At 40.7% G+C, this 23,154-nt stretch overlaps 1 pseudogene; it reads right to left on the reverse strand.

The window, feature by feature from the left end:
• The window catches only part of LOC129395500 (steryl-sulfatase-like), a 47,348-nt pseudogene extending 34,481 nt beyond the window's left edge, over window positions 1-12,867 (reverse strand).
• Window positions 12,868-23,154: the final 10,287 nt, after the last annotated feature.

A 23,154-nucleotide genomic window follows, 5' to 3' on the forward strand; every position in this document is an offset into this window, starting at 1 on the left:
GGCTGGACAGTCAGGGAAGCCCACGGAGGGTGAGCTGAGGCAGGGCAGGACCTCGCCTCACCCAGGAAGTGCAAGGGGTTGGGGGACTTCCCTTTCCTAGCCAAGGGAAGCCATGACAGACTGTACAGGGAAACTCAGGACATTCCTGCCTTAATACTTGCTTTTCCAATGGTGTTAGCAAATGGCACACCAGGAGACTATATCCCGCACCTGGCTTAATGGGTCGCACCACCACAGAGCCTTGCTCACTGCTAGCCAGCAGTCCGAGATTGAACTGTGAGGCGGCAGTCTGGCTGGGGGTGGGGCATCTGCCATTGCTGAGGCTTGAGTAAGTAAACAAAGCATCTGGGAAGCTCAAACTGGGAAGCCCACTGCAGCTCAAGGAGACCTGCCTGCTTCAGTAGACTCCACCTCTGGGGGCAGGGCATAGCAGAACAAAAGGCAGCAGAAACTTTTGAAGACTTAAACATCCCTGTCTGACAGCTCTGAAGAGAGCAGCGGTTCTCCAAGCACAGTGTTTGAGCTCTGAGAAAGGACAGACTGCCTCCTCATGTGGGTTCCTGATCCCCATGTAGCCTAACTGGGAGACACTTCCAAGTAGGGGCCGACTGACACTTCATACAGCCAGGCAACCCTCCAAGACAAAGCATCAGAGGAAGGATCAGGCAACAATATTTGCTGTTCTGGAATATTTGCTGTTCAGTAGCCTCTGCTTGTGATACCCAGGCAAACAGGGTCTGCAGTGGACCTCCAGCAAACTCCGAAAGACCTGCAGCTGAGGAACTTGACTGTTAGAAGGAAAACTAACAAACAGAAAGGAATAGCATCGACATCAACAAAAAGGACATCAACACTAAAATCCCATCTCTAGGTCATCATCATCAAAGACCAAAGGTAGAAAAAAACCACAAAGATGGGGAGAAACCAGAGCAGAAAAGCTGAAAATTCTAAAAACCAGAGTGCCTCTTCTCCTCCAAAGGATCAAAGCTCCTTGTCAGCAACAGAACAAAGCTAGACCAAGAAGTAGACTTCAGAAGGTTGATACTAACAAACTTCTCCAAGCTAAAGGAGCATGTTTCTAACCCAACACAAGGAAGCTAAAAACCTTGGAAAAAGATTAGATGAATGGCTAACTAGAATAAACAGTGTAGAGAAGTCCTTAAATGATCTGATGGAGCTGAAAACCATGGCATGAGAACTACATGACACATGCACAAGCTTCAGTAGCTGATTCAATCAAGTGGAAGGAAGGGTATCAGTGATTGAAGATTAAATGAAATGAAGCAAGATGAGAAGTTTGGAGAAAAAAGAAACAAACAAAGCCTCCAAGTAATATGGGACTATATGAACAGACCAAATCTATGTTTGATTGGTGTACCTCAAAGTGATGGGGAGAATGGAACCAAGCTGGAAAACAGTCTTCAGGATACAAATCCAGGAGAACTTCTCCAACCTAGCAAGGCAGGCCAACATTCAAATTCAGGAAATACAGAGAACACCACAAAGATACTCCTCAAGAAGAACAAACAGAAGACACATAATTGTCAGATTCACCAAGGTTGAAATGAAGGACAAAATGTTAAGAGCAGCCAGAGAGAAAGGTCAGATTACCCTTAAAGAGAAGCCTATCAGAATAACAGGATCTCTTGGCAGAAACTCTATAAGCCAGAAAAGAGTGGGGCCCAATATTCAACATTCTTAGAGAAAAGAATTTTCAATCTAGAATTTCATATCCAGTCAACTAAGTGTCATAAGTGAAGGAGAAATAAAATACTTTACAGACAAGCAAATGCTGAGAGAATTTTTCACCACCAGGCAGGCCCTACAAGAGCTCCTGAAGGAAGCACTAAACCTGAAAAGGAACAACTGGTACCAGCCACTGCAAAAACATGCCAAATTGTATACACCATCGATGGTATGAGGAAACTACATCAAGAAACAAGCAAAATAACCAGATAACATCGTAATGATGGGATCAAATTCACACATAACAATATTAACCTTAAACATAAATAGGCTAAATGCATCAGTTAAAAGACACAAACTGGCCAATTGGAGAAAGATTCAAGACCCATCAATATGCTGTATTCAGGAGACACATTTCTCATGCAGAGACACAAATAGGCTCTAAATAAAGGGATGAAGGAAGATCTACCAAACAAATGGAAAGCCAAAAAAAAAAAAAAAAAAAAAAAAAAAAAGCAGGGGCTGCAATCCTAGTCTCTCATAAAACAAAATTTAAGCCCACAAATATCAAAAGAGACAAAGAAGACCATTACATAATGGTAAAGGGATCAATTCAACAAGAAGAGCTAACTGTCCTAAATATATATGTACCCAATACAGAAGCATACAGATTCATAAAGCAAATCCTTACAGACCTACAAGGAGACTTAGACTCCAACACAATAATAATGGGAGACTTTAACACCCCACTGTCAATATTAGACAGATCAACAAGACAAAAGTTTAACAAGGACATCCAGGACTTAAACTCAGCTCTGCACCAGCAGACCTAATAGACCTCTACAGAACTCTCCACCCCAAATCAATAGAATATAAATTCTTCTCAGTACCACATTGCAGTTATTCCAAAATTGACTACATAGATGGAAGGAAGTAAAGCACTCCTCAGCAAATGTAAAAGAAGAGAAATCACAACAAACTGTCTCTCAGTCCACAGTGCAATCAAGTTAGAATGCAGGATTAAGAAACTCACTCAAAATCACACAACTACATGGAAACTGAGCAACCTGCTTCTGAATGACTACTAGGTAAATAAAGAAATGAAGGGAGAAATAAAGATGTTCTTTGAAATGTATAAGAACAAAGACACTAATACCAGAAACTCTGGGACACATTTAAAGCAGTGTGTAGAGGGAAATTTATAGCACTAATTTCTCATAAGAGAAAGCAGGAAAGATTTAAAATTGACACCCTAACATCACAATTAAAACAACTGAGAAGCAAGAGCAAACAAAACAAAAGCTAGCGGAAGGCAAGAAATAACTAAAATTAGAGCAGAGCTGAAGGAGATAGAGACACAAAAAAACCCTTAAAAAATCAATTAATCAAGGAGGAGGTTTTTTGAAAAGATCAACAAAATAGATAGGCTGCTAGCAAGACCAATAAAGAAGAAAAGAGAGAAGAATCAAATAGACACCATAAAATAAGATAAAAGGGATATCACCACTGACCCCACCCAAAGAAATAAAAACTACTATCAGAGAATACTATAAATACCTCTATACAAACAAACTAGAAAATCTAAAAGAAATGGATAAATTCCTGGACACAACCTCCAAGGACTAAACCAAGAATATGTTGAATCCCTGAATAGACCAATAACAGGCTCTGAAATAGAGGCAGCAATTAATAGCCAACCAACCAAAAAAAAGTCCAAGACTATATGGATTCACGGCCAAATTCTACCAGAGGTATAAAGAGGAGCTGGTACCATTCCTTCTGAAACTATTCCAAACCATAGAAAAAGAGGGACTCCTCTCTATCTCATTTCATGAGGCCAGCGTCATCCTGATACCAAAGCCTGGCAGAGACACAACAAAAAAAGGGTTTTAGAAGAATATTCCTGATGAACATCAATGCAAAAATCCTCAGCAAAATACTGGCAAACCGAATCTAGCAGCACATCAAAAAGCTTATCCACCATGATTAAGTGGGCTTCATCCCTGGTATGCAAGACTAGTTCAGCATACACAAATCAATAAACATAATCCATCAAATAAACAGAGTCAAAGACAAAAAACAATGATCATCTCAATGGATGTAGAAAATGCTTTTGAAAAATTCAACAACTCTTCATGCTAAAAACTCTCAATAAACTAGGTATTGATGGAACGTATCTCAAAATAATAAGAGCTATTTTTGACAAACCCACAGCCAATATTAAACTGAATGTGCAAAAACTGGAAGTATTCCCTTTGAAAACTGACCCAAGACAGGGATGCGCTCTCTCACCACTCCTATTCAACATAGTGTTGGAAGTTCTTGGCCGGAGCAATCAGGCAAGAGAAAGAAATCCAGGGTATTCAATTAGGAAAAGAGGAAGTCAAATTGTCCCTGTTTTCAGGTGATACGATTATAAACTTAGAAAACCCCATTGTCTCAGCCCAAAATCTCCCTAAGCTGATAAGCAATTTCAACAAAGTCTCAGGATACAAAATCAATGTGCAAAAATCCCAAGCATCCCATACACAAATAACAAACAAATAGAAAGCCAAATCATGAGTGAACTCCTACTCACAATTGCTACAAGGTGAATAAAAAACCTAAGAATCCAACTTACAAGAGATGTGAAGGATCTATTCAAGGAAAAATACAAACCACTCCTCAACAAAATAAAAGAGGGCACAAACAAATGGAAGAGCATTCCTTGCTCATGGATAGGAAGAATCAATATCATGAAAATGGCCATACTGCCCAAGGTAATTTATAGATTCAATGCCATCTCCATCAAGCTACCAAAGAACTTACTCATGGAATTGGAAAAAAACTACTTTAAAGTTTATATGCAACCAAAAAAGAGCCTGCATTGCCAAGACAATCCTAAGCAAAAAGAATAAAGCTGGAGGTATCACACTACCTGACTTCAAACTATACTACAAAGTGACAGTAATCAAAAGAGCATGGTACTGATACCAAAACAGAGATATAGACCAATGGAACAGAACAGAGCCCTCAGAAATGACAACACACATCTACAACCATCTGATCTTTGACAAACCTGACATAAACAAGAAATGGTGAAATGATTTCCCATTTAATAAATGGTGCTGGGAAAACTGGCTAGCCATACGTAGAAAGCTGAAACTGGATCCCTTCCTTACACCTTACAAAAAATTAATTTAAGATGGATTAATGACTTAAATATTAGACCTAGAAGCCATAAAAACCCTACAAGAAAACCTAGGCAGTACCATTCAGGACATAGCCATGTGCAATTATTTCATGACTAAAACACCAAAAGCAATTGCAACAAAAGCCAAAATAGACAAATGGGATCTAATTAAACTAATGAGCTTCTGCACAGTAAAAGAAACCGCCATGACAGTGAACAGAAAACCTACAGAATGAGAGAAAAATTTTGCAATATACCCATCTGACAAAGGGCTAATATCCAGAATCTACAAAGAAACAAATTTACAAGAAAACCATCAAACAACCCCATCAAAAAGTGGGCAAAGGATATGAATAGACACTTCTCAAAAGAAGACATTTATGCAGCCAAAAGACACATGAAAAAATGCTTATCATCACTGGTCATCAGAGAAATGCAAATCAAAACCACAATCAGATACCATCTCACACCAGTTAGTAGGGTGATCATTAAAAACAGGAAACAACAGGTGCTTGTGAGGATGTGGAGAAATAGGAATGCTTTTACAATGTTGGTGAGGGTGTAAACTAGTTCAACCATTGTGGAAGACAGTGTGGCTATTCCTCGATGATCTAGAACTAGAAATACATTTGACCCAGCAATCACATTACTGGATATATACCCAAAGGATTATAAATCATGCTACTATAAAGACAAATACACTTGTATGTTTACTGCAGTACTATTCACAATAGCAAAGACTTGGAACCAACCCAAATGTCCATCAAGGATAGACTGGATTAAGAAAATGTTGCATATCTACACCATGGAATACTATGCAGCCATAAAAAATGATGAGTTCATGTCATTTGTAGGGACATGGATGAAGTTAGAAACCATCATTCTGAGCAAACTATCACAAAGGCAGAAAACCAAACACTGCCTGTTCTCCCTCATAGGTGGGAATTGAACGAGGCCACTTGGACACAGGGTGGGGAACATCACACACCAGGGGCTGTCGTGGGATGTGGGGATGCAGGAGGGATAGCATTAGGAGAAATACTTAATGTAAATGGTGAATTCATGGGTACAGCAAGCCAACATGGCACATGTATACATATGTAACAAACCTGCACATTGTGCACATGTACCCTAGAACTTAAAGTATAATAAAAATAATAAAAAATAAAATAAAATAAAAATAAAGATACTGGTATCATTAGCTGGGTAGGGAACAATGAAAAATACTGGAGGCTTAAGATCATTAATTTGCTCCACACCAAGATGCCACCATAGAAGGGATCCACTAGACTGGGCATGGTGGCTCATGTCTGTAATTCCAACACTTTGGGAGGCTGAGCTGGGAGAATCACCTAAGGTTAGAAGTTCAAGAGCAGACTGGCTAAAATGGTGGAACTCCATCTCTACTAAAAATACAAAAATTAGCCAGGCATGTTGGTGCACACCTGTAATCACAGCTACTCAGGAGGCTGACTCAGGAAAATTGCTAGAACACAGGAGGTGGAAGTCACAGTGAGCTGAAGTTCACGGTGAGCTGAGATCATGCCACTGCAGTCTAGCATGGGTGACAAAGTGAGACTCTATCTTAAAAGTAAGTAGGTAAATAAATAGAGATCCATTGTGTGTGTGTGTGTGTGTGTGTGTGTGTGAACATGCGCACGCTCCTTGGAGGTTTATTTCTATTTTTTGTGCTTTGTGATGAAATGGTTAGTTCAGATGAAGACCTTTTTATTGAAATTGGACCCAATAGGATAAAACCCTATTAATAATTTTTAATGTCAATATTAATCTCTGAATCACAAAATGATTTCGGTTAGCTCAGTGTGACAGCATATCATTAATTATAACTCCAAAATGTGCCTGGGGTAGATATTATCAGGACTAGGATGAGAAGTACCATCTAGCCCAATTAAGAATGTGTGAAAATTTAAGTTTGTTAAAAGCCACTTAAGGCCAGTAGCTTATGCCTGGAATATCAGCATTTTGGGAGGCAGAGGCAGGTGCATCACTTGAGGTCAGGAGTTTGTGAGATTAGCATGGCAAACATGGTGAAATCCCATCTGTACTAAAAATACAAAAATCAGCCAGGCTTGGTGCTGTGTGCCTATAATTCCAGCTACTCAGGAGGCTGAGGCAAAAGAATTGTTTGAGCCTGGGAGGTAAAAGTTGCAGTCAGCCAAGATTGTGCCACTACACTCCAGCTTGTGCTCAGAGTTAGTGAGATTCCATCTCAAAAAAAAAAAACAAAACAAAAAAAAAAACAAAAAAAAAAAAAACAAGAGAGCCACTTATAATCCCACTGTATATAAATTATTACCAGCAGAAGTAACTGGACTTTACTTTATCTTTCCTACAAGCCTGGCTTAGAACAAGGTGTTTATAAAGAGGTTTCAAAAACTGAAACAGAGTCATTGGCAAAAAAGTACTTAAAATTAGAGTACACTCTTGATTTGGCTCTCTGTCTGTTATTGATGTATAAGAATGCTAGTGATTTTTGCACATTGATTTTGTATCCTGAGACTTTGCTGAAGTTGCCTATCAGCTTAAGGAGATTTGGGGCTGAGACGATGGGGTTTTCTAGATATACAATCATGTCGTCTGCAAACAGGACAATTTGACTTCCTCTTTTCCTAATTGAATACCCTTTATTTCCTTCTCCTGCCTAATTGCACTGGCCAGAACTTCCAACACTATGTTGAATAGGAGTGGTGAGAGACGGCATCTCTGTCTTGTGCCAGTTTTCAGAGGGAATGCTTCCAGTTTTTGCCCACTCACTATGATATTGGCTGTGGGTTTGTCATAGATAGCTCTTATTATTTTGAGATATGTCCCATCAATACCTAATTTATTGAGAGTTTTTAGCATCAAGGGTTGTTGAATTTTTTCAAAGGCCTTTTCTGCATCTATTGAGATAAACTATGGTTTTTGCCATTGGTTCTGGTTATATGCTGGATTACATTTATTGATTTGTGTATGTTGAACCAGCCTTGCGCTCCAGGGATGGATCCCTCTTGATCATGGTGGAGAAGCTTCTTGATGTGCTGCTGGATTTGGTTTGCTAGTATTTTATTGAGGATTTTTGCATTGATGTTCATCAGGGATAGGAATCCAACTTAAAAGGGATGTGAAGGACCTCTTCAAGGAGAACTACAAACCACTGCTCAATGAAATAAAAGAGGACACAAACAAATGGAAGAAGATTACATGCTCATGGGTAGGAAGAATCAATATCATGAAAATGGCCATAGTGCCCAAGGTAATTTATAGATTCAATGCCATCACCATCAAGCTATCAATGACTTTCTTCACAGAATTGGAAAAACTACTTTAAAGTTCATATGGAACCAAAAATAGCCCACATTGACAAGTCAACCCTAAGCCAAAAGAACAAATCTGGAGGCATCACGCTACCTGACTTCAAACTATACTACAAGGCTACAGTAACCAAAACAGCATGGTACTGGTACCAAAACAGAGGTATAGACAAATGGAACAGAACAGAGCCCTAAGAAATAATGCCACATATCTACAACCATCTGATCTTTGACAAACCTGACAAAAACAAGAAATGGGGAAAGGATTCCCTATTTAATAAATGGTTCTGGGAAAACTGGCTAGCCATATGTAGAAAGCGGAATCTGGATCCTTTCCTTACACCTTACACAAAAATTAATTCAAGATGGATTAAAGACTTAAATGTTAGACCTAAAACCATAAAAACCCTAGAAGAAAACCTAGGCAATACCATTCAGGACATAGGCATTGGCAAGGACTTCATGTCTAAAACATCAAAAGCAATGGCAACAAAAGCCAAAATTGACAAATGGGATCTAATTAAACTAAAGAGCTTCTGTACAGCAAAAGAAACTACCATCAGAGTGAACAGGCAGCCTACAGAATGGGAGAAAATTTTTCCAATCTGCTCATCTGACAAAGGGCTAATATCCAGAATTTACAATGAACTCAAACAAATCTGCAAGAATAAAACAAACATCCCCATCAAAAGTGGGTGAAGGATATGAACAGACACTTCTCAAAAGAAGACATTTATGCAGCCAAAAGACACATGAAAAAATGCTCATCATAACTGGCCATCAGAAAAATGCAAATCCAAACCACAATGAGATACTATCTCATACAGTTAGAATGGTCATCATTAAAAACTCAAGATACAACAGGTCCTGGAGAGGATGTGAAGAAATAGGAACACTTTTACACTGCTGTTGGGACTGTAAACTAGTTCAACCATGGTGGAAGTCAGTGTGGTGATTCCTCAGAGATCTTGAACTAGAAACACCATTTGACCCAGCAATCCCATTACTGGGTATATACCCAAATGATTATAAATCATGCTGCTATAAAGACACATGCACATGTGTATTTTTTGTGGCACTATTCACAATAGCAAAGACTTGGAACCAACTCAAATGTCCAACAATGATAGAGTGGATTAAGAAAATGTGGCACGTATACACTATGGAATACTATGCAGTCATAAAAAATGTGAGTTCGTGTCCTTTGTAGGGACATGGATGAAGCTGGAAACCATCATTCTCAGCAAACTATCGCAAGGACAAAAAAACCAAACACCACATGTTCTCACTCCTAGATGGGAATTAACAATGAGAACACATTGACACAGGAAGGGAAACATCACACACCGGGCCTGTTGTAGGATTGGGGGAGGGAGGAGTGATAGCATTAGGAGATATACGTAATGTTAAATGACAAGTTGATGGGTGCAGCACACCAACATGACACATGTATACATATGTAACTTAACTGCACGTTGTGCACATGTACCCTATAACTTAAAGTGTAATAAAAATGTAAAATAAATAAATAAATAGCATTTAAATTAAATGAAAGTGCTCCACTCCAAAATATTAAGAACATGGTGCATTAACTTCTGAAAAACTGCACAATTCTCCCTTTAAAAATCATTTTTCTGAACAAATTTATTTGGCAAAAGATCATTAAAAACTTTTTTTTATAGAGAAAGCGCTGTTCATAGAAGAAATCATTAGGAAGGAGAGAGACAAAATAACATTTTTATAACTACACATGTAATTATATTAAATTTGTTCATTAAAAGAAGATTAACAATGTGCTTATATAACAGAAACTTAACCACATCAAAGAAAATGTTCCTGCTATATTTGCTAGATTGGGAAGAAAGGTTTTTAAAAACAGAGAAAAACTTGCATGACAAACAATATTTTTTAGAAGAAAAGCAGCTTTGTTCACTCCCTGGTATGCACAGTGGTGAAGTTTGGTTCAGAAAATGTTATTGTCTAATAAATATCCTGTTTTAATTAGATAAAGAAAAATAGTCTGACGTGAGGACAGCAAAAACCCATTCTGAAATCGTATCTAAACAGATATTTTTTATAGATTTAAATACATATTTAAATTACGTGTGTGATTTTTCTTTCTTTTTTTTTTTTTGAGACGGAGTCTCGCTCTGTTGCCCAGGCTGGAGTGCAATGGCACGATCTAGGTTCACTGCAAGCTCCACCTCCTGGGTTCATGCCATTCTCCTGCCTCGGCCTCCTGAGTAGCTGGGACTACAGGCACCCGCCACCATTCCTGGCTAATTTTTTTTTTTTTTTTTGTATGTTTAGTAGAGACAGGGTTTGTGTTAGCCAGGATGGTCTTGGTCTGCTGACCTCATGATCCACCTGCCTCAGCCTATCAAAGTGCTGAGATTACAGGCCTGAGCCACCAGGCCTGGACAATCACGTGTGATTTTTCTGAAATAAATGTTCAAGATTTACCGATTTAGCGAATCTGTTTCTATTTACTGTGCTGCACTACCTGGTGCATTGGTCTTTGTATTTCTCAATAGAATCAATTATACCTAGCACAATTAAGTTTATCATAATATATGTTGAGTATTAACAACATATTAATCTAAAAATTATGTTTAAAAAAGTAAGTCTTGCCTGACCTGTTTGTTTACATTTGAAGTCTTTAGAAGTGTTTGGGACACATTAAGTGTTGCATGTGTGAAAATTCTGTTAATTCCTTCTTATTTTTTAATTTTTTAAATAAAACTATTTTCTTTTAGAGATAAAGTCTTACTCTAGCACCCAGATTGGGGTACAATGGTGCAAGCACAGCTCACTGCAGCCTTAAAATCCTGGGCTCAAGCAATCCTCCTGCCTTACCCTCTTGAGTTGCTGAGACTACAGGCATGCACCACCACACCTAGCTAATTTAAAATATATATATATATATTTGTAGAGATGAGTTCTCACTGTGTAGTCCAGGTTTACTGAAAACTCTTGGACTCATGGAATCTTCCCACCTTGGCCTCCAGTGTAGCTGGGATTACAGGTGTCAGCCACTACTACAGGCTGCCTTCCTGGTGCTGCTGCTAACTAGCTGTCAATATTTGGACATGTTATCCAGTCTTTGCAGCTCTCTGTTTCTATAGCTGTAAAATAAAAAGGCTCCTACCATGTCTAAAACCCTGTGATGTTTATACATCTATAGTCTGATGCATTTTCTCGGAATCTACCTGGATCTAAGGAGAATGTCCATCAATGATGACTGGATAAAAACAATGGGATATATATATATATATATATATATATATATATATATATATATATATATATACACACATACATATACATATACATACACACACACACACACAGCACATTGTGTGTGTCTGTGTGTGTGTGTATATATATATGTATCACACATTGTGTGTACACACATGCATACACACACACACTATGAAATACTACTCAGCCATAAAAAAAACAAACTCAGGTCTTTTGCAGCAACGTGGGTGAAACTGGAGGACAGTTCATCCATGTTGCTACAAAAGACATGTAAACAACAAAGTTACATAACAAGAACTTGACTGCAGCAAAGAGAATGTTCCCTAGTGAAATGATTCAGAAACAAAAATATAAACCTCATGTTCTCACTTATAAGTGAGATACATACAATGAGTACACATGGACAGACAGAGTGAAATAATACACATTGAAGACTATTTAAGATGGGAGGGTGGGAAGGGGTGAAGGAGGAAATACTACCTATTGGGTACAATGTATATTATTTGGATGATGGGGATAATGGGTATACTAAAAGTCCAGACTTCACTACACAATATATTCCTGTAATACAATAACACTTGTACTCCCAAATACATTAAAATAGGAAATAATCAAATGCTAATCTCTTCCACAAACACCCTCACAGACACACTCAGTAATAATGCTTTACTAGCTACCTGGGCATTCCTTAGCTCAGTCAAGTTGATGTATGAAATTAGCCATCCCAACATACAATGTAACATTATTGTTACAGTATTATTCTTACAATATTATTAACCTTACAAAATGAAGAAATCTTGCAATATGCAATAGCACATATGAAACTTAAAACATTATGTTGAGGCTGGGTACACTGGTTCATGCCTGCAATCCCAGCATTTGAGAGGCCATGGCAGGTGGATCACTTGCGGCCAAGAGTTGGAGACCAGCCTGGCCAACATGGTGAAACCCCATCTCTACTGAGATACAAGACTAGCTGGATTTCCTAGGCTAAGAGTCCCTAAGCCTAGCTGGGAAGGTGACCACATCCACTTTTAAACATGGGGCTTGCAACTTAGCTCATACCCGACCAATTAGATAGTAAAGAGAGCTCACTAAAATGCTAATTAGGCAAAAACAGAGGTAAAGAAATAGCCAATCATCTATCACCTGAAAGCACAGCAGGAGGGACAATAGTCTGGATATAAACCCAGGCATTCCAGCTGGCAATGGCTACCCTCTTTGGATCCCCTCCTTTTGTATGGGAGCTCTGTTTCCACTCTATTAAATCTTGCAACTGCACACTGTTCTGGTTCGTGTTTGTTACTGCTTTACCTGAGCTTTCGCTTGCTGTTCACCACTGCTGTTTGCCACCATCGCAGACCTGCTGCTGAATTCCGCCCCTACAGATCCAGCAGGGTATCCACTGTGTTCCTGATCCAGTGAGGCACCCATTGCCACTCCAGATTGGCTAAAGGCTTGCCGTTGTTCCTACATGGCTAAGTGCCCTGGTTCATCCTAATCCAGCTGAACACTTGTCGCTGGGTTCCGCGGTTCTCTTCCATGACCCACGGCTTCTAACAGAGCTGTAACATTCACTGCATGGCCCAAGATTCCATTCCTTGGAATCTGCGAGGTCAAGAATCCCAGGTCAGATAAGAAGAGGCTTGTGGCCATCTTGGAAGCGGCCCCCTACCATCTTGGGAGCTCTGGGAGCAAGGACCCCCAGGTAACACTAGTAAAAATACAAAAAATTAGCCAGGCATGGTGGTGCATGCGTGTAAACAAAGTTACTTGGTAGGCTGAGGTAGGAGAATCCCTTGAACCCAGGAGGTGGAGGTTGCAATAAGCTGAGATTGTGCCACTACAGTCCATCCTGGGTGACAGGGCAAGACTTCATCTCAATGAAACAAAAAACAAAAACATGATGTTGAGCAAAATAAGTCAGTCACAGAAGGACAAATACTTAATGATTCCTCTTATATGAAGTAGCTAAACAGTCAAACATAGAAAATTTTAGGGTAGAATGGTGGTCACCAGGCATTGAGAATGGGCAAGAAGAAAATGGGAAATTACTTATCAATAGGTATAAATTTTCAGTTACTCAGGATAAATATATTCTAGGCATCTATTGTATAATATTATTGCATAGAGTTAAAAATACGGGTGTATTTAAAAATGTAACAAGAGAGAACATCTCACGTTAAGTGTTCTTACCAAAACAAAATTGAAAAAAAAGAAAAAAGAAAGAAGAGCAGCAGACTCTGCAGGCATCAACACAAAGCAAACTGTCCAAAGCCTGGGAAGCACTTGACACTCTAACACATTAAAGGTCTTCAATAAACATCCTCCCCAATTTTCAGGGTAGATCTTTGGCCATGTCCAGTGGCACTGACCACCATGTCAAGGCTGAATGCTCCCTAGAAAAGGAGGCTTATGGATGGATGAGTGCCCTGGTGGGGCTCTGGTTGATTTATGGCACAGAAGTGACTGAACTTGTCATGAGATTATATGCCTCCCATCCCATTCCAGGAGTTGGGAAATTACTCAGGCAAAGTTAATACCTATCTTATGATCTCTTAAGAGCCAACTAGTTAAGGCAGTGGGAGGGGGGCTACCTCTCTAGAGTGCAAGAGGAGCAGAAATGCAAATTTAATATCAGTAGAAAAAGCAATGGAAAGAATGAAAAGCTTTAGGGTTAGTGCCATATGAATCCATGTGAAGATATCACCAAACAGGATTTGTGTGAGCAATAAAGCTTTTTAATCACTTGGGTGCAGGTGGGCTGAGTCTGAAAAGAGAGTCAGTGAAGGGAGGTAGGGGTGGGGGCTTTCATGCACATTCCTGTGTAGAGACCACCAAACAGGCTTTGTGTGAGCAACATGGCTGTTTATTTCACCTGGGTGCAGGAGAGCTGAATCCAAAAAGAGAGTCAGCAAAGGGAGATAGGGGTGGGGCCATTTCATAGGATTTGGGTAGGTAAAGGAGAAGGGGGGTTGTTCTCTGGGGGGCAGGAATGGGGGTCACAAGTGCTCAGTAGGGGAGCTTTTGAGCCAGGAAGAGCCAGGAGAAGTAACTTCACAAGATAATGCCATCTGTTAAGGCAGGAACAGGCCATGTTCACTTCTTTTGTGGTGGAATGCCATCAGTTAAGGCAGGAACCGGCCATCTGGATGTGTACATGCAGGTCACAGGGGATGTGATAGCTTAGTTTGGCCTCAGAGGCCTGACATTCCTGTCTTCTTATATGAATAAGAAAAATAAAATGAAATAGTGGTAAAGTGTTGGGATGCTGAAATTTTGGGGGGATGGTATGGAGAGATAATGGGTGATGTTTCTCAGGGCTGCTTAGAGCAGGATTAGGGGTGGCATGGGAACCTAGAGTGGGAGAGAGTAAGCTGAAGGAAGATTTTGTGGTAAGGGGTGATATTGTGGGACTGTTAAAAGAAACATTTGTCATTTAGAATTATTGGTGATGGCCTGGATATGGTTTTGTATGAATTGAAAAACTAAATGGAATAAGAGAAGGAGAAAAACAGATATTAAAGGTCTAAGAATTGGGAGGATCCAGGACATCTAATTAGAGAGTGCCTAAGGAGATTCAGCATAGTCCTGCCAGCAAAGATTATTTATTTACTTCAAGAGTTAAGAGTGCTAGTTTGGGGATAGCACTGGGAGATATCAGCTGTGATGGCTTGGAGAAACAGTGTAAACTGGCAGTGTAAACAAGAGCAGGGCATGTATGCATAGTTGAGAATGGTGAATAGGCGTATGACTAGACAGAATATAGTAGGGATGACAAGTTTTTGGGGGCACATTCCAAGTTGGTCTTGTGTCTGGAATGAGACTAGGGCTTAGTAAAAAGGACCGTCTATACAGGAGCTCAAATGGGCTGTACCTTGTAGCATTCCAAGGACAGGCCTGAATTCTGAGAAGGGAAAGTGGTAAAAGTACTGTCCAGTCTTTTTTAAGTTGGTGGCTGAGCTTGGTGAGGTGTGTTTTTAAAAGACCATTAGTCCATTCTACCTTTCCTGAAGACTGACAACTCTAAGGGATATAAAGGTTTCACTGAGTACCAAGAGCCTGAAAACATGCTTGGCTGATTTGACTAATAAAGGCTGGTCTGTTATAAGACTGTATAGAGGTGGGAAGGCCAAACCAAGGAATTATGTCTGACAGAAGGGAAGAAATGACCATGGTGGACTTCTGAGACCCTGTAGGAAAGGACTCTACCTATCCAGTGAAAGTGTCTACTTAGACTAAGAGGTATTTTAGTTATCTGACTCGGGGCATATGAGTAAAGTCAATTAGCCAGTCCTGGGCAGGAATAAATCTTTGAGCTTGATGTGTAGGAAAGGGAGGGGGCCTGAATAATCCCTGAAGAGGAGTAGAATAGCAGATGGAACACTGAGAGGTGATCTCCTTGAGGATAGATTTCCATGATGCAAAGGAAATGAGAGGTTCTAAGAGATGGGCTAGTGGTTTGTACTGTAGCATAGCCTGCCTTTGCTGGTGTGTGACAATTAGGCCTGGTGGAACTGCCATCAATAAACCAAATGTGATCAGGGTAAGAAACAGGGAAGAAGGAAATGTGGGGAAATGGGGTGAACGTCAGGTGAATCAGAGAGATACAGTCATGGGATCAGGTGTGGTATCAGGAATAATGTGGGAGGCTGGATTGCAGTCTGGGCCAGAAACAATGGTAATTGTGGGACTTAACAAAGAGTGAGTACAGCTGAAGAAGCTGGGGTGCAGAAAGTATATGCATCAGGTATGAGGAAGAAAATAGATTTTGGAAGTTATGAGAAATGTAGAGAGTAAGTTGAGCATAGTTTGTGATTTTGAGGACCTCTAAAAGTATTAGGGCAGCAGCAGTCACTGCACAGAGACATGATGGCTAGGCTAAAACAGTAGGGTCAAGTTGTTTGGACAGAAAGGCTACACGATGTAGTCCTGGCTCTTGTGTAAGAATTCTGACTGCACTAACCATGCCTAGGAAGGAAAGGAGTTGTTGTTTTGTAAGGGATTGAGGTTTGGGAGATTAATCGGACATGATCAGCAGGGAGAGCACGTGTGTTTTTATGAAAATTATGCTGAGATAGGTAACCGATAAGGAAGAAATTTAGGCTTGACTGAAGTAATGGGGGCTGTCTGTGAAGCTTTGTGGCAGTAAAGCCCAGGTAATTTGCTGAGCCTGATGGGTGTCACGGTCAGTCCAAGTGAAAGAGAAGAGAGGCTGGGATGATGGGTGCAAAGGAATAGTAAAGAAAGCATGTTTGAGATCCAGAAAAGAATAACCGATTGTGAAGGGAGGTATTGAGGCTAGGAGAGTATATGGGTTTGGCACCATGGGGTGGATAGGCAAAACAATTTGGTTGATAAAGCATAGATCCTGAACTAACTTGTAAGGCTTGTCTGGTTTTAGGACAGGTAAAATGGCGGAATAGTAAGGAGAGTTTATAGGCTTTAAAAGGCCATGCTATAGCAGGTGAGTGATAATAGGCTTTAATCCTTTCAAAGCATGCTGTGGGATGGGATATTGGCATTGAGTGGGGGTAAGAGTGATTAGGTTTTAATGAGATGGTAAGGGGTGCATGATCAGTCACCAAGGAGGGAGTAGAGGTATCTTATACTTGGGGGTTATGGTGGGGGAATACAAGAGGAGGATGCAAAGTAGGGAAGGGGTTTGGATTGGGAAGAAGGGCAGCAATGAGATGTAGCTGTAATCCAGGAATAGTCAGGGAAGCAGATAATTTAGTTAAAGTGTCTCAGCCTAATAAGGGAACTGGGCAGGTGAGGATAACTAAAAGGAGTGCTTAAAAGAGTATTGTCTAAGTTGGTACCAGAATTGGGGAGTTTTAAGAGGTTTAGAAGCCTGGCTGTCAATACTCACAACAGTTATGGAGGCAAGGGAAACAGGCCCTTGAAAATAAGGTAATGTGGAGTGGGTAGCCTCCGTATTGATTAAGAAGGGGACGGACTTATCTTCCACTGTGAAAGTTACCCAAAGCTTGGCATCTGTGATGGTCTAGGGGGCTTCTGAGGCAATCAGGCAGCATCAGTCTTCAGCCGCTAAGCCAAAAAGAACTGGGAAGGAGTCAGAGAGCCTTGAGCCAGAGTTCCAGGGGCTCTGGGAGTGGCTTCCAGGTGAGTTGGACAGTCCAACTTCCAGTGGAGTCCTGCAGAGATGGGACATGCTTAAGAGGAATCCTGGGCTGCAGTCATTCCTTGGCATGGTGGCCAGATTTCTGGCACTTGTAGCAAGCTCCTGGGGGAGGAGATTCTGGAGGAATGCCTGGTTGCTGCAGTTCAGGCATTTGGAAGTTCTTGTGTGCTGGAGATGTGGCTGGGGTTTGTCTCACAGTGGAGGCAAGGAATTGCAACTTATTTATATTATTGTACACCTTGTAGGTGAGGTTAACTAAATCCTATTGTGGGGTTTGAGGGCTGGAACTTAATTTTTGGAGTTTTATTTAATGTCAGGAGCAGATTGGGTAATAAAATATATTTTCAGAATAAGACAACCTTTTGACCTTTTAGGGTCTAGGGCTGTAAAGTGTCTCAGGGTTGTAGCCAAACGAGCCATGAACTGGGCTGGGTTATTCATATTTGATGAACAATCCTAAATGCTCACTGATTTGGGAAAAGTCCGATAAAGAAAAAGGAGCATTAACCTTGACCATGCCTTTAGCTTCAGCCACCTTGTTAAGAGGAGATTTCTGGGCAGGTGAGGGAGAGCTACTCAGGGAATGAAACTGTAAACCAGACTGGGTGTGAGGAGGGGAGGTGATAAAAGGATTACAGGGTGGAGGAGAAGAGGCTGAGGAAGAACTGGGATCTAGCTCAGCCTGGCAAGGAGCAGCCTGGGGAGGAGGGGAGAATTCAGATGGGTCTGTAGAAAAGGAAGATTAGAAAGACTCAGCAACACTTGGGGTTGGGACTGAGGGGACAGGTGGGAGAGAAAGGAGGAAGATTTTGGATGAGTTGCATTGGGCACAGAGACTAGGAAGAGACTGATGTGTAAAAGACTGCCTGGACGTCAGGCACCTCAGACCATTTGCCTATTTTATGACAAGAATTATTTAGATCTTGCAGGATGGAAAAATTGAAAGTGCCATTTTCTGGCTTTTTGGAACTACTGTCAAGTTTGTATTGGGGCCAAGCGGCATTGCAGAAGAAAATAAGATGCTTAGATTTTAGGTCAGGTGAGAGTTGAAGAGGTTTTAAGTTCTTAAGAACACAGGCTAAGGGAGAAGAAGGAGGAATGGAGGATGGAAAGTTGCCCATAATGAAGGAGGCAAGTTTAAAGAAAAGGGAGAGTAGAGACATGGAGGGAAGCAGTTCGGGGGTTCTTATCCTCCATAAAAGCAGGAAAGGGGTAGGATCACAGAGAAATGAGGTCAGGTCATGGAAATAAGGGATCAGGGTGCAGAGATATAAGAGGTTGGGACACGGAAATAAGGGATTGGGGCACAGAGATACAAGGTTGGGGTACTTGCCCCTCCTCTAGAAAAGTGGGACTTGCCACTAAGGGTAAAGGCGAAGGGTTTGGGGATTTCTTGCCCCCCAGAAAGGCGAAGAAGGGGTAGAGACATGGAGAGAAGGGGTTGGGGTACTTGCCCCTTCCCCAGAAAAGCAGGACTTGCTGCTAAGGGTGAAGGACCAATGCAGGCATCTCTGCATGGTCTGACACCTCTGAAACCTGGGTGAATAATCAGAGAGGTGTCTCTGCAATGATTAAACACCAAGGGAAGGCTGCCTTCCCTAGTTCATGACCGGCACCGGAGTTTTGGCTCCACGGATAAAACGTGTCTCGTTTTTCTCTACCAGAAAATGAAAGGAATAGAAATTAAGAGAAGGGAGAGATTGAAGTGTGGTGCCAAGATTGAAAGGAGAAAGAGGTTGAGGGATAGTGAGGGAGTTTGGAGAAGACAGTAAAAAGAGGCCGCTTACCAGATTTGAAATGGGTGAGATGTTTCTTGGGGTGGTGGGTCTGAGGACCTGAGGTCATACGTGGACCTTTTTCATGGAGCAAAGAGCAGGAGGACAGGGGATTGATCTCCCAAGGGTGGTCCCCCGATCAGAGTCAGGGCACCAAATTTCATGCATGTCCATGTGAAGAGACCACCAAACAGGCTTTGTGTGAGCAACATGGCTGCTTATTTCACCTGGGTGCAGGCGGGCTGAGTCCAAAAAGAGATTCAGCAAAGGGAGATAGGTGTAGGACCATTTTATAGGATTTGGGTAGGTGAACAAAAAGGTGGGTTGTTCTCTGGCGTACAGGAGTGGGGGTCACAAGGTTCTCAGTAGGGGAGCTTTTGAGCCAGGATGAACCAGGAGAAGGAATTTCACAAGATAATGCCATCCATTAAGGCAAGAACAGGCCATTTTCACTTCTTTTGTGGTGGAATGTCATCAGTTAAGGCAGGAACCAGCCATCTGGATGTTTATGTGCAGGTCACAGGGGATATGATGGCTTAGCTTGGGCTCAGAGGCCTGACAGGGCCATTTTATATGATTTGGGTAGGGAGTGGAAAACTACAGTCAAAGGGCGTTGTTCTCTGGTGGGCAGGGGTGGGTGTCACAACTTTCTCAGTGGGGATGCTTCTGAGCCAGGAGAAGGAATTTCACTAGGTAATGTCATCAGTTAAGGCAGGAACTGGCCATTTTCACTTCTTTTGTAATTCTTCACTTGCTTCAGGCCATGTGGATGTATACATGTAGGCTTGGGCTCAGAGGCCTGACAGATGACAATATGAACTGTAACAGCAAAGACAACAATCATCATAACCCAGAGCCCTCAGTGTGTATAAAATGGTTAGACTTGAGCTACCCATTTTATGTAGATGGGCATTTACTTCTAACAACAAGTATGGCAGGCTATTCAAAGTCATCCCTCTGATAAGGGAAATAGGTGCATATTCTGATTGCCTCTTTTGGAAAGGCTTATCAGAAATCCAAAAGAATGGGACCATTTGTCTCTCATCTACCTGTAACCTGGAAGCATGTGGCAGGAGGGGCTTATTTTGAGTTGTCCTGTCTTTCTGGACAGAACCATTTTGCTTCTTACGTATATTAATTGATGTCTCTTGTCTCCCTAAAATGGATAAAACCAAGCTGTGCCCAATCACCTTGGGCACATGTCATCAGGACTTCCTGAGGTTGTCACAGGTGCACATCCTCAACCTTGGCAAAATTCTCAGGTGACTGAGAATTGCATTAGGGTGTCAGGGATGAATGCTCCCTAAGATGTGCAGTGGCTATAAATAGGTTTCCCCCTCAGAAGAAAATACTTAGGGTCTAATCTCAGCCAGCAGCTGCATATAAGTGTCTGATCCCTCCCACACCTCGAGCCCCTGGCACACTGCACCAGGTAGCTGTGAAACAAGTGGACTGAACCAGTTCAGGGGGTAATGACCCTGAAAAGCACGGTCTTCAAGCAACACATTTTGGGTCTGACACACATCTGGACTTGGTCAAATCCAAAGGAGAACCCTAAATTATAAGGAACAAGTCCTCTGAAATAGCTAATTACTGTCCCCCATGCATCCCCTGCCACACACAAAAAGGGGTGGTATGGTAGGGGTAGGAGAACAGCTAGCAAAAGAAAAAAAAAACTAAAAGGAAAGATTCTTAAGGGCTTTCATTTACATTACAAGGCTGCCTTTTTGCCAGGCAGACCAAACTGAAAGAGCAATGGCTATACTTCTGAAATAGCAGCATTTTGTCCTAGCTGAAATAAGGTAATGAGATTTAAAAACATGTTTTAAAGGATCTCAATGGTTAGAAGTCAGTGTAATTAAAAGGCTAAGATCCATGATGTGTGTGCCTGTGTGTGCGCGTGTGTGTGTGTGTATGTTTGCATGTTTGTATTTAAAAGACCTTCATGTTTTTTGTTTGTTTTTCTCATCTAAGACCTTGTGTTTTTTTTGGGGGGGGGGGGTAGGGGGTGCAAAAGTTGTGGCTTTTTGAGAGGCTCTGCCCAGAGCTCAGAGATCCATTTAAAAGATAGGTCATCCTTATCTAAATAAAATTGGTTTCCTTATAAAATCATATGATGGATTTGTGTAATTTTGTTTTATTTAGTTCAAAGAAAAATAAAAGCATCTCCCTCTAGGAAAACCAGACTTTTTCTCTCTGTACCTTATGATGTAAATTTGCTATTTGATTTTCACTTGAATTGTTTCCTTTCATATCCAAATTTAAGGCTATTTAGCTGACAACCAGCTAGGGTTGTGAAACAGGTTATCAAGAATCTAAAAGTCTAAGATAGGGGGGAAAAGAGGAAGTGTCAGGCCTCTGAGCCCAAGCTAAGCCATCATATCCCCTGTGATTTGCATGTATATGCCCAGATGGACTGAAGTAACTGAAGAATCACAAAAGAAGTGAAAATACCCTCCCCAAGCTTAACGGATGACATTCCACCACAAAAGAAGTGAACATGGCCGGTTCTTGTCTTAAGTGATGACATTACCTTATGAAAGTCCTTTTCCTGGCTCATCCTGGCTCAAAAATCTCCCCCACTAAGCACCTTGCGACCCCCACTCCTGCCCCCCAGAGAACAACCCCTTTGACTGTAATTTTTCTTTACCTACCCAAATCCAATAAAACTGCCCTACCCCTATCGCCCATCGCTGACTCTCTTTTCAGACTCAGCCCACCTGCACCCAGGTGATTAAAATTTATTGCTCACACAAAGCCTGTTTGGTGGTCTCTTCACATGGACACACATGAAAGGAAGGGTGTTTATGAATGTATAAAATGTACTTCCATTGGCATGCCTAATAAGTCTATGTATTTATGGGTTGGGTACACAATGTTTCACCACTAAAAATATATAAAACAGCTGTAATTGGCTTGAAGAAAAATAGAAGTGCTTAAATCAAATACTTTATCAGGAAAAAAAGGACTAGTCAAGTTCTTTTTCAAGTTGATGTAACTTAAGTAAAATATTTAATAAACAAAGCTAGCTTTAAAATAATTGGTAAAGTAATATTAGAAATGTCTTAATAATTGCCAGCATACTTTTTTTTTGCATTTATTAATCAAGTAATGTCAGACGTATCCCTGCCAAACAGTATAAGATGTCATATTTTGGCATAGGGATTACAGAAGTATAAACCCAGCCCAAAACAGGCTGACCGTTGCTTGTGTAATTTTTAATAAGTAAGACATTCATGTTGGTGTAATGAAAATTGTTACATCTTGAGTTACTTAGTAAAATTACCATAACTTCTAATCTTTTGGCTTTAAGCAGTTTAGTCTACAGGCAGTAAGGAGGTTTGTTTTGGGAAAGCACTGTTATGGTCTCTGTTTCAAAGCTAACCTGAAAACTAATTTCCTCGCAAAGTTACTTTCGCCTTTGCCCAGGAATGAACAAGGACAGCTAGGAGGTTAAGAGCAAGATGCAGTCAGTTAGGTAAAAGCTTTCTTCACTGTCTCAGTTATAATTTTACAATAGCACTTTTGTAACTTTAAAAGTTATAAATCACAACTATTACAATTTTCATGAATAATTAATGAAAACAAAACAATCAGGTAAATGTCATAGGATAAATACTTGTAGACAAACGGGTCATAATTTAGAATATAAAGTTATATTTAATAGTAGATATTTCATAATTTAGATGTTTTCCAAAAAGTACTTATTGTAGGATAACATTCTTCCTAGGAAAAAAAAAAAAGTTGTGTTCTTTTCAAATAATGGTGAAAAAGTTATGTCTAATTCAAAGCTTATTTAAT

Source organism: Pan paniscus, chromosome Y (genome assembly GCF_029289425.2).
Source record: "Pan paniscus chromosome Y, NHGRI_mPanPan1-v2.0_pri, whole genome shotgun sequence".
NCBI classification, from domain to species: domain Eukaryota; kingdom Metazoa; phylum Chordata; class Mammalia; order Primates; family Hominidae; genus Pan; species Pan paniscus.